Raw genomic sequence first — 11,986 nt, 5'->3', positions numbered from 1 at the left:
GCCTGCTGCCGTCCATGGGGTCACAAAGAGGGGGACATGACTTAACAACTGAACAACAACATATTTGCTTTCCAATGCTGCGTTAGTTTCTGCCACAGAGAAAGTGAATCAACCGTACACATACACACACCCTCCTTCCTTGTTGATTCTTGCATATGCTGTGTCCGGCTCTGGACCAGTTGACCATGGCTTGGCCACCCTGCCTGAGCCTCGGTTCCCACGGCCCTAATGTCTTGGACCCTCATGGTCCCCGTGACGGCCACACGCTATACTTGAGAGGCTACGTTGTAACAAGGCCCTTCAGGGGGTCAGATCCATTCAAAGCCACCCTGTCTCTAAGTAGCCTTGTCTTTGGTTTTCGCAGGATAGTTCACTTCCTTTTACCAAGGCTGACATCCCTTCCTTCAGGATTTGGATTCTGCTTCTTTCTTCTCTGTCAGCGCTTTGCAGGTGCCCCAGGAGAACCCGAAGCCCTGATGTCTGGCTGCTGAGCGGTTCCACATGGCCCCTCCAAATACAAGAAGGGTGGAAAGAGCCACAGAGCAGGCCTGGGGGCCGGGGAGCAGACCGAAAGTCTTGCGAGGCTTGTTCTAATCGGTTGCCCCCAACATCTAAGCGGTTGGAGTTGGAGCAATTTTGAGCTTGGATGACTTACATAATCACATCTCTGTGCTTTTTCCTTGAGGAATGGACAGGATCTATCTGAACTTTGGCAGTACGCTCTCCACCACACAACGGAGCCGGAGGTCTCACCTGGGAGCTGTGACTGTCGTCTGTAAGGGAACAGTAAGGAAACAGCAGTTTCATGGGGTTTGGACATTTTCATTCAGCTCGCGCATGCTCCGTCCCCTAGGAAGGAAGAAGAAGGCATGGGAGAGAGGCTGAAGCGTCTCTCCTCTAAGCATCGAACTTGCTGATGGGTGCCGAATCTTAAGGAAGGAAATCGCAGGCTGGAGTCAGCCCTCCGACTGCGTTTTTCCCTTCCTAAGAGTCTGGGTGGGAAATGAGAATGTTTTGGGCTGTGGGGACACCCTAATCCTGGGTGGCTTTTGATGCAAAGGTGACTGTGCCTCTGCCCCCCTGTCCTGCTTCCCCTTCGAGGGTCTGCATGTGGGCTGTGCTGGGGAGAAGGGGTCCCCTCCGGGGCTGGTCAGCCTTGCTCTGCCTAGGGACGTATATCTAGCCGCTTTTAATAATGTCTAAGTCATGACATAGCGCTGGATGGGAAAATACCATTTCTTTATTAAAACTGCTTTATTAAGTCTGTTTTTCACCAAGGGATGGTGGTGCAGTGTGTGTGTGTGTGCTTCCTCGATGGCTAAAGGCGAGACTGTCTGCAAGTTTTGCAGACTTTTCTTTTGAAAGGCAGCTCCACTGATTCGCATCCTGGACTGGAACGGCTTGTGCTGCGCAGACAGGCGCGCAATTTCCCCACCTCTCATTGGCCATTTATGGGGCTCCGCGGTTTTCAGATGGTGCGAGGCGAGAGGATGCCAAATGTCTTGCCAGTTCATAACCAGCAGCAGACAGGGCTCGTTTCAAAATGCCACTGCTCAGAGCATCTGTCGTTATTAAGGAAGACGCTCCAGTGCTGCAGAGGATTTTGCTTTTCAATTTTGCTTTCCCCGTCACTTACCGGGCTAGAATAATATGCAGTTTGTGGACGAAACAAACGTGTTGGGGCCACAGTGCCAACGGCTGCATTTTTGTGTTCCCTTTATTACTGACTGTAAAATAAACTTTGGCCTTTTTAATAAATATAATAAAAACGCTCTGTGAATCAGGAGAGGGTGACCCATTAAGTCCATTTAACATCATCATAATGAAAAATGCAACCCCATCACACATTCAGGACCAAGGTTCATAAAGACCACATCACCAGGCTGAGAAATTGCCCTGCTACCTGACGGCCCCGTGCTAGGAGGGGACCAAAACAGGCCTCCACACGGGTGTGCATACGCACAGACACACAGACACAGACACACACACACACACACAGGCACACACATGGCCCTCTGCTGCCCCGGGGTCTCTGGAACCCCCTGGCTAATTCGATAGCATCTCCAAAGGAATGCTTTTAGCTGCCTCACACTTCTCTCTCAAGGAGAATTTGAATAATAACGAAACACAGGCAGAGGCTGCCCCAGACAAGATGGTTTCATTTCGGTGAAAGAGTCACAAGAGAGGGAACCTCGGGGCGGGGGCCATCTGGGGAGTGTCGGCCAGGCAGGAGGCTGTCTCCCTGCGCCTTAAGCTTGTGGCCGCTTTTGATATTTGGAAATGATGCAAACCAGAGGGCCTGGAGTGTGGTGAGCTGGGAGATCGACCTTGGAAGAGGGACTGGCATGCCTCCGTTCCAACCTTCGGGCTCTGCCTTCGGAATCTGTGTCTCCACGTCTTCCAGGGGCTTCCTGTGTTGTCTGCCTCCAGCGCGAGGCCTGGGTTGCCTCTGCCGGGGGAGATGCCGGCTCAGATTAACCGGGTGCCAGAGTGTCCCGCTGTGCCACCCCCATCAGTTTAAGATACAGGTTTGAGTCAAGGAGGATCAGCCCGTCAGCACGTCAGGAGCTGCTCCAGAGACGCTGAGCTCGTGGTGGTGGGGGTGGGGGTGGGGGGTTTGTCTGGCATTTGGAATCTGTGCAGGAATGATCCAGAATACTGACCAAGGAAAGAAATAACTAGAACCCACATCATCAAATTTTACACTTTATTTTCAAGGGCTTTCTCTGCACAGTCGCTTTCACTGAGGTTTCATTTAAGCATTGAATGAAAATTTGTTATTTCTCCAATGGTCACTTGACCAGGAAAAATACTGTAAAAAGAGGGCGGGGGTAACAGTGATGGATAGTTTTCTCTGCCATGGGAAAGGGAAGTGAAGGATGGTTGCTGGACACGCAGACCAGGGTCCACTTGGAAGACACAACTTTGTCCTTTGATTCTCATGAAAATGACAAAAGTCACTGAGCAACAGGCTGTCTCCAAGTGCTGTTGCCGGAGTCCCTGGTCTCTAGATGACAGGGACAAGCTCTTTCTTGAAGTTTCTCTGGCTTCAACACAACCTGTCTCCTCTGTCTTTCGTCTTCCTTCATTCTCTTTGGGTTTCTCAGCCAACCAGAGGGCCGACCCCCAGTGTATGCCCATCCTGCCTGTGGTCATCTCTCCTCCCACTGCCCCCAGTGACCAGGGCACCGCCCCTACCCCATCTGCACCCATCCAGAGTGGATTCAGGAAGCCAGGGGTCTCCTCTCCCCGGCTGAACTAAGAAACTTTAAGGGACATCACAGGGAAGCTGAAGGATGTGCCTGATACAGTGTTGGTTTTAAGTGAAGGTTCAAAGACCACCGAAGTGTGCACAGCGTGGTGTCCTCATCCTAGAAGGGCCAGTGGCCTAAGACACCTGAGTCAACTCTGAGCATCACCCAGTGATTCACTCACTGTTTGGTTGACCTACCGTGGGCCCCAGCCTTCTCTTGAGAGACCCTTTAAACTGATTTGTGCCCTGGAACCTGTCCGAGTCCTCAGTGTTATGAACCCAGAGGCGTGTCTGCGGCTGCAGAAGCAGCGCGCCCCCTGCCGTAGACCCTGCAGGGCGGGCTGTACCACCGCCAGGCAGTTGCCTGAACTGCGTAGACGCAAACTGTGGCTTCCTCACGTCAGAATTCAGTTCAGTACCCAGGGTGTGCACGCTGCGGCCCTGTGCTACCCGCCTGCACTCACTCGTGTCCCTGTTTTAGCCTCGTTGATCTATTCACTGACCCTCACGGTCCCTCCTGTCTGCTACACCCTTGCATGCATCTTTTTCTAATTGGCGAAAAAGCGCTTTACAATGTTGTGTGGGTTTCTGCCATACAGTGCCAATCGTCATAAATAGATACATATCCCCTCCCTCTTGAGCCTCCGTCCCTCCCTCCCATCCCACCCCTGTAGGTCATCACCGAGTGCCAGGTTCTGCTCCCGGTGTTATTTAGCAACTTCCCACTCACAGGCTTCCCAGGCGGCGCTAGTGGTAAAGAACCTGCCTGCCAATGCAGGAGACAAAAGAAACACAGGTTCAATCCCTGGGTCAGGAAGACGCCCCTGGAGGAAGGCATGGCAACCCATTTCAGCATTTTTGCCTGGGAAATCCCATGGACTGAGGAGCCGGGTGGGCTACAGTCCATGGGGTCACACAGAGTCCGACATGCTGGAAGTGATTTAGCATGCACACACTATTTTACATGCCGTAGTGTATATATATCAATGCTACATTCTCAACTCATCCCACCCTCTCCTTCCTCCACTGTGTCTGCAAGTCCGTTCTCTGCTAGGTTCGTCAGTTCCATCTTTCTAGACTCCATGTATGTATTAATATATGATACTTGTCTTTCTCTTTCTGACTTACTTCCCTCCGTATAAGAGGCTTTTAGGCACCTTGCAGTCTTATACAGGGGGTCTTTATCCTCAAAACCCCTCCCGCACACCCAGCATTAGTGCTTCACTTAGGTGTTGATCATCCCAGAGACTTCCCAGCTACTTAAGTCCAGCTGGGTTGCTTCCTGGAACACCTCCTACCTTGCACTTCCCCATCACCACCCCTAGAACCCTGGGGCTGTAACTTCCTCTTTGCTTGCTGGCCAGCCTCTCAGCGAACTTCACACAGTAGGGCAGCATCAGCCTCGGGCATCTTCCTAACCACCAGTGCCCCGCAGGCTCCTGGCGCTCCATAAATAGTCCCTCAAAGAGAAAGCAGATGGAGACCTTTTGCTGGAGGCTTTTCCCATTATTACCCCAGGCCACCACCCTCACCTGGTCCTCCAAGAACCCATTAGGCTTCATCAGTCCCCTTGTGTAATTCTCAATAGCATCCTTGTACCATAACGTTCCTAGCAATGCCTCTGCCGTTGTATTATTCACAAAAACCCTTCCAAAGCAGCCTGCTGTCCAGCCTTCCACGAGCTTCTCCAGGTGTTGGGAATCAAGTCAGGACAGGCTTCATACCAGAGAGGGCACCTGCTTCGTGAGGCAGCTTATGGCCCACGAGGGCCTGCAGCCTACTGGGATTGTTGTTCTTCACTTGCTAAGGTCATGTCTGACTAATTGCGACCCCACAGACTGCAGCACGCCAGCTTTCCCTGTCCTTCACTATCTCCCAGAGTTTGCTCGAACTCATGTCCATTTATTCAATGATGCCATCCAACCATCTTATCCTCTGTTGCCCCTTTCTCCTCCTGCCCTCAATCTTTCCAAGCATCAGGGTCTTTTCCAAAGAGTTGGCTCTTCACATCAGGTGACCCAAGTATTGGTGCTTCAGGTTCAACATCAGTCCTTCCAATGAACACCCAGGACTGATCTCCTTTGGGATGGACTGGTTGGATCTCCTTGCAGTCCAAGGGACTCTCAAGAGTCTTCTCCAACACCACAGTTCAAAAGCATCCATTCTTTGGCACTCAGCTTTCTTTATGGTCCAGATCTCACATCTGTACATGGCTACTGGAAAAACCATAACTTTGACTAAAAGGACTGGTACATTGTCTGTAATGGTTTGCATTCAGGAAAATATGGGGGTGAGGGAGGGGGCAAGAGGTTCCAAGAGGTGAATTAGAATAGGAAAAAAGAATAAGTAACCGTGTCAAAGAATGCATGCAGGAAGGCATGGAAGTAGGGAGGGGTGAATGAAGGGGATGAGGACAGGTTCCCAGCACCTCCTGTCCACCCCGCCACCCGAGGACTCTCATGGACGCACAGGGTCACCTCACTGCTTCCTCTTCTGACTGCTAATTGAGGACGATGACACATTGTCCTAATGGAAAGAAAACTGACGAACTGTCCAACTCGAGTTCCTTTCTATTCCTTCAGAGTAGAAGTGACACTTCCATTTCAAATGATGTTAAATGATTATTTCAACTGCCCACCCCAAAGAACATACATTTTGTTTTTCCAAAAGCTATTTCCAGAAGGAACACTGGGTCCCTTTTTCTGTCTGACCCTCTGGTTCATTCCCTCCCAGACACACCCTGTCTGTCTCCCTCCTCCCCACACCAGGTCACCTGCAGACTTGGAACGAGACCCCCAGAGCTGGCCGGGGACAGCTCCCAGCCAGGGTCTCACGGCCAGAGTGGGACGGGTCACAAAGCCCTAAGCACAGTCCCTGGCTTTTCGCTTTTTCATCTGAAGTGAAAAATGTAGCTGCTTGCAGTTTGGGGCTCCTGTTTGAGTTTTATGTTTTGAGTTTGTTACTTCGGGACTAAGATTTTGTAAAAATGCCTGGCTTGGAACAGCCTGGGGGTGACTGCCTGGGGGGGGGGTGTCCCCTTGTCTCAGTCAGAGAGCTCGGACCAAGCCGTGTGACGTGCTTGTGACTCCTACACGTGTGCAAACACCTGCCTCTCACCGCCTGTCACTCTGTGAGCGCTGTGCTCCTCTGTGTCAGCTGGGAGGGAGCAGGGGCCCTGCTTGAGGAAGGGGGCTGGAGGGGAGGGGGGTGTCAGTGTATGAGAAGAGGTGTCTGACTCCTGCCTATCCCAGGACTCCCCTGATCCGGGGGCCTTGAGCTGGGAGCGGTAGACCTCCCAGGCTGTGGCTCCAGCCAGCCGCCTCCAAGGAAACTGGGTGGTCTTCGTTCCCCGGGGCCAGAGAACAGGGTCTCCCCTGTGGAAAACACCGCCTTCTAGGTTCCTTCCTTAGATGAAGCAAAGCCCGGCCCAGGGAGACGTGGCTCCCGGTGGTTGGAGGAACCAGAGAGGCGGTTGATGGGAAGCGGGGAATCCCAGGAGAAACATCTCTCACACGAAGCTGCAGAATCTGGGCTGTGTGGGAGCTCGTGCCCAGGTGCAGGCCTTGTGCCCTGTGCCTAGTCGCTTAGCTGTGTCCGGCTCTCTGGGACCCCAGGGACTGTAGCCCACCAGGCTCCTCTGTCCACGCAGGTCTTAGGGCTCCAGAAGTTTCCTGTGTCAGAGTACGTGAGTAGGGCACTCACTAAACCATGGCTTAAAACCAGTAAGACAACTCTCTTTGAAAGTGGAAGGAGAGACAAACCCAGGCAAACAGAGCTCAGAAAGGAAACTGGAAGAAAGATGAAGACTGATTCTTCTGCACGGTTTTAAAGCCCTCCAAGATAAGCCTCAGGGCATGAGGAGCCACTGAGATCCACAGTCCTCCTATTTGCCACGGGAGCGACCACAGGGCCTGCAAGCCCTCGTGTAGCCCTTCTAGACAAAGAGGCCTCCAGTCACCAAGCTCTTCCGCGCCGTCTCCTCCCCGCTTAGATTCTCTCCTGCCCGTCACACTGGTCCTTGTTGAGCCGGTGACACTAGGGGGTCTGGGTTCAAATCCTGTCCTTTCATTCAGCCACACACCAAACACCTACTGAGATCTTGGATGTGTCGAGTACAGAACTAGCTGGGGGCACTGGGCCAGTGGCCAGGCTTTCCTATGCCTCTGCTTTCTTACAAGTAAAGGATAAAAATAAAAGCATCTTAGAGTAAGCGAGAGGATCACACATGACAATGAACATAAAGCGCAGGGCATAGTACTTGACACAAAGGAAGAGACAGATAAAAACACTAACGCTCATTATAGAGGGGTTGACTCTCTGAGCTAAATTTTGAAGGTCAGGTAGACTTGGGCGCTGAGGTGGGAGGAACAGTGCTGGAGGCGACACTTAATGGCCCTCCAATTGTGGGCAGGGTGTCACCCATCTCCTTGACCAAAAGTGAAGCTTTTTGAAGACATGTAACAGTTCACATGTCTTCTGAGGATCTTCTGAGCAGCATTGTTAAATGCGTGCTCTTTTTTCTGCTGGACCAATGGTCAGAGTGGAATGGTGGCCCCACTCTCCCCAATAAAAAGCATTCAGTAAGATCCAGTAGGGAGTCTCTGTGCCACCGAGAAGAGTGACCCCATGGAAACTAAATCCATGATGAGAATGCCTATTGGTGCCATTATTACTATTATGTCGGTGTGAGTGCATGTTCAGTCATACACTATGGACTGTAGAAGTCTTGTGACCCTGTGGACTGTAGCCCGCCAAGCTCCTCCGTCCATGGGATTCTCCAGACAAGAATACTGGAGCGGGTTGCTATTTCCTCCTCCACAGCATCTTCCTGACCCAGGGATCTAACCAGAGTCTCCTGCATTGGTAGGTGGATTCTTTACCACGGGCCCACCTGTTAGTTAGTTAGTTAGATAATTAAAGGGCCCGCCTTTAATTATCTCCTATGCTCAACATCTCTCAGCTTGTCCAACACCTTTCTCATAAGTAGGAGAAAATGCTCAGGTAGGTGGGGGTACTCACCCAAGCTGGATTCACAGGGGTCTCCAACCCACCATGCTGTCTTTGGGTCCATCTGGCCAACTGGAGTGTGACCAGCCGGACACAGCATCATGTAGCCTGTGCATCTTGAGACCATTCTTGTCATGTCATGGAGTCAGAAAAAAAGGGGAAAAAATGGAGTTTAAAAAGGAAAAGAAAAACATACAAACATTTCCACTATTAGGAAATCGAAATGTATGAAAAAATGGTCTTAGAGATCACCTACGGGTCTGTGAAATACTTTCTTTTCTGCTCTTGTTTTCTTTTTCTCAGAATGTTCTATCACAGTGGAAGAAAATAACAGGTCACCTCTATGCCTTTGGCTACTGGAAACTTTCCAAGGTGAACTAAAAATAAGTGATGGATGAGAATGTGTTCTTCTGATACCAGTGAGAGAATTGGGTTGGGTCAGAATGGCCCAGTTCCCTTTGAAGGAAAAAGGCAGGCTAAGTGGAGAGGGTGACGGTGGGTGGTCAGGGAGACCAGGCTCTGGTTTTGTCTCCATCAGTCATGAGTCAGGGCCTGCAGGCTCTTTATTCTCACTGGTAAGTTGAGGGGGCTGGGCCAACGCCTGAATGCTAAGAGCTTTCCTCTCTCTGAAGCGCTTCCCCTTTCCTGTAGCTAGGGACTGGCAGCTCTCAGGACCCTGCCTCCTGGGCACCTGATATCAGAGCCAAAAACACAGCCACTAGCAACTTCGTTGTTGTTGTTCAGTCGCTAAGTCGTGTCTGACTAACTGCAGCCCCAAGCACCGCAGCATGCCAGGCTTCCTTGTCCTTCACTACCTCCTAGAGCCCCCTCAAACTCATGTCCATTGAGTCAGTGATGCCATCCAACCATCTCATCCTCTGTCGTCCCCTTCTCCTCCTGCCTTCAATCTTTCCCAGCATCAGGGTCTTTTCCAATGAGTCGGCTGTTCGCATCAGGTGGCCAAAGTATTGGAGTTTCAGCTTCAGCATCAGTCCTTCCAATGAATATTCAGGGTTGATTTCCTTTAGGATGGACCTGCTGGATCTCCTTGCTGTCCAAGGTACTCTCAAGAGTCTTCTCCAACACCACAGTTCAAAAGCATCAATTCTTCTGTGCTTAGCCTTCTTAATGGTCCAATTCTCACATCTGTACATGACTACAGGAAAAAACCAAAGCTTTGACTAAATGGAGCTTTGTCAGTAACTTAATAGCACACAGTCCCCAGGTGTGGGACCAGTAATGACAGTCAGGAGAAGAGACAGAAGAAGATCTGGAGATGGTCCCGCACCTGCAGGGCTCCGACTGTACCAAAGTGGGGTGATGCTCCCGCCAAGGAGGGGAGGGGAATTCTCCTGGCAACTAACTTTTAACAAACTGCTTCCAAAGCTGCTTTAAATCATTTACCTGCTTCAATATCCCAACTGCCTGTGTATTTTTCATCTGTTCCCATCCCTACAGGCTATCTCCCCAATTCAGTAAATCCAATTTGTCATCACTCAAATATGTTTTCAGACTCTGAACAACCATTTTTTATACAAATCCAACGGGATTAACCTCCATCAATTGTTTAACTGCAATCAAGACATGTTCATAAACAATGTAAATATATTTACTATATTCCTTTACAAGACCAGTGAGTGTACAACCGGCCAAGGAAGCAAGATCAGAGGGAACGCTTCCCGATGCTTTATGGGACTATTCATGAGTATGGATTGCTATGTCTCTTTAATTTTACCTTGGCTGGAGGGAGCCTTATTTTCTTAGGGATTTAGGTTAGCTCCCAGATGTAAAAATCAGGATCAATCTTCTTTTCGGGTTAAAAAAATCACTCTCACATTCATTCTTGCCATTTTTCCTCAAGGCCCTCATTTCCCGCTCCCTCGCTAAAAATCACCACCAGTAGTTGGTGGAATTTGTTTGCTAATTCCCCAGGTTCTCAAAGGTACTTGCTGGTGACACGCAATAAACTCGACCAGCTCAAATTCCCTAAGTTATCTCGAGTTGGATGTTTCTGGGTGGATATGAGAGTTTCTGAGCTTGCTCAAGTGCACATGTTCTGTTTTTCTTGTGAAATGAAAGCAGTGCAGCATTTTCAAGAGTTAGGTTAGTGAGACACCATCACGTGTTTCACTTCTTTCACCTATTCCTTGAGCATTTCTTGGTTATGTTTCAAGAGTGTCTCCCACTTATCAAACACTATTCTAGGCACCAGTCCATCCTAAAGGAAATCAACCCAGGGTATTCATTGGAAGGACTGATGCTGAAGCTGAAGCTCCAATAATTTGGCCACCTGATGCGAAGAGCCAACTCCTTGGAAAAGACCCTGATGCTGGGAAAGATTGAAGGCGGGAGGAGAAGACGGTGACAGAGGACGACATGGCTAGATCGCATCACCGACTCTGCGGCCACGGGACTGAGCAAACTCCAGGAGACAGTGAAGGACAGAAGCCTGGCACACGCAGTGCATGGGGTCGCAAAGTCAGACACAACTTAGCGACTGAAGAACCACAGCAGTTCTTGGCACTAGGGATCCAGCAGTGGACAGACAGCCGTAGCTCCTGCCCTCGTGGCGCCTGCCTTCGGGTGCCGTGGGACAGACCAGAGTAAACAGGACCAACAGGTGAAGCACGTGGCTTGCTAGAAGGGAGTGACTGTGAGTGGGAGCGTGAATAAAAAGAGGGGGTGGTGGCATCTGGGTGGGTCCCTTGCTGGTTTCCGGACACAGAACTGGGAATTGCCAGGCTGACATTTAGCTCTGGCAAAGAGCGTCAGCCCCTGGGCACCCTGCCTGCCCTCCGCTGGTCCTGACCTGTCTGCCTCCTACACCTTTTCACCTGTGCACCCTGCACATCACTGCCCTCTCTCTCTGAGCTCGTCCTATCCCCTCACCCTCCCACCCCCCACCGCCCTGGCTCTGCCCTGCTTCCTCCTCTTTTGTTCTCTGGTCTCTGGATACACACTGAGGTTTCTTTCCTGATTGTCCTTTGCTCACTGGCCTCTTGCATTTTAGTCTCTTTTGTTTTTTGTTTTGTCCAACAAGCAGAAGGAATTCAGGCATGTCCTGAATAAACCCAACAGGGAAGTGCTACTGTACTTCTGTTATGAAAAAAAAAGTCTATTTTTTTTTTTTACTGAAGCAAGGGAGTAGAAATTGGAATCAAACATTGGGGAAAAAAATCAGAAACAATTTGCTTTAGAAACACAGTTATACATTTTTATGTGAATCAGAGATTTGAACAGTTTTTGTTAAAACACATTCCCCAGAATTTGTACGAAGAGTCTCCCTTTCGGTCAAGGTCATCATGCCTTCATGTAGAGATTTTCTTGGACGGAGTGTGAAAAGGATAGAAACACTTGCTGTTTTGCAGAGAAAGGTGCATTTTTCCTCTGGAACCAATCAGCATTGTGCAATTTTTGATTGAACGTGTGTTGCTAGATTTTTGCAGACACTTTAGCGCCAGGTTGAGAAGTGTGCTTTAACGGGGAATCCATTCCTCCTCACCTGTCTTTCCGGGCCACTGTCTGGGGCGCATCTCAGTTTGCTCCGCGTTTCTCCAGCCTCGTTCCTGCCTCCCCACAATCCTTCAGTGCCGCCCCCCCCCACTTCATGCCCCATGAATCCCGGGCACTCTGCCATCCCATTACAGCCTCCTTCCGCATGCCCCCCTCCCCCTGACCTCTCAGGCAGCTCCTGGCACCCCTCCAGGACCCCCTACCTTTGGCTGT

At 50.5% G+C, this 11,986-nt stretch overlaps 1 long non-coding RNA gene across 1 annotated transcript; it reads right to left on the bottom strand.

Moving 5' to 3' along the window:
* Positions 1 to 610: 610 nt before the first annotated feature.
* On the bottom strand, positions 611 to 8,529 carry LOC122445786. The gene is made up of 3 exons (XR_006270673.1): positions 8,517 to 8,529; positions 8,273 to 8,388; positions 611 to 773 (listed from the first exon to the last, which is right to left on the bottom strand). It is a non-coding gene; the product is annotated as an uncharacterized LOC122445786 (long non-coding RNA).
* Between the last annotated feature and the right edge of the window lie 3,457 nt (positions 8,530 to 11,986).

Source organism: Cervus canadensis, chromosome 8 (genome assembly GCF_019320065.1).
Source record: "Cervus canadensis isolate Bull #8, Minnesota chromosome 8, ASM1932006v1, whole genome shotgun sequence".
Taxonomy (NCBI): domain Eukaryota; kingdom Metazoa; phylum Chordata; class Mammalia; order Artiodactyla; family Cervidae; genus Cervus; species Cervus canadensis.
Note: the sequence above shows the minus strand (reverse complement) of the source record. Positions and strands in the feature narration are given on the sequence as shown.